The sequence below is a fragment of the Bison bison genome, unplaced genomic scaffold (assembly GCF_000754665.1).
Source record: "Bison bison bison isolate TAMUID 2011002044 unplaced genomic scaffold, Bison_UMD1.0 scf7180017864375, whole genome shotgun sequence".
NCBI lineage: Eukaryota > Metazoa > Chordata > Mammalia > Artiodactyla > Bovidae > Bison > Bison bison.
In genome coordinates, this window is record NW_011494947.1 from 6239482 (window position 1) to 6240188 (window position 707).

Genomic DNA, 707 nt, shown 5'->3' on the forward strand with positions numbered 1-707 from the left:
GTTTCATGTCCAGTACTAACTGTTGCTTCTTGACCTGCATACAGATTTCTCAGGAGGCAGGTCAGGTGGTCTGGTATTCTCATTTCTTGAAGAATTTTCCACAGTTTGTTGTGATCCACACAGGCAAAGGCTTTGGCATAGTCAATAAAGCAGAATAGATGGTTTTCTGGAACTCTCTTGCTTTTTCAATGATCCAACAGATGTTGGCTATTGGATCTCTGGTTCCTCTGTCTTTTCTAAATCCAGCTTGAACATCTGGAAGTTCACAGTTCACATACTGTTGAAGCCTGGCTTGGAGAATTTTGAGCATTACTTTGCTAGCATGTGAGATGTGTGCAATTGTGTGGTAGTTTGAACATTCTTTGCCATTGCCTTAGTGATTGGGATGAAAACTGACCTTCTTCAGTCCTGTGGCCACTGCTGAGTTTTCCAAATTTGCTGGCATATTGAGTGCAGCACTTTCACAGCATAATCTTTTAGGCTTTGAAATAGCTCAACTGGAATTCATCACCTCCACTAGCTTTGTTCATAGTGATACTTCCTAAGGCCCCCTTGACTTCACATTCCACGATGTCTGGCTCTATCTAGGTGAGTGATTACACCATCTTGATTATCTGGGTCATGAAGATCTTTTTTGTACAGTTCTTCTGTGTATTCTTGCCACCTCTTCTTAATCTCTTCTTCTTCTGTTAGGTCCATACCATTTC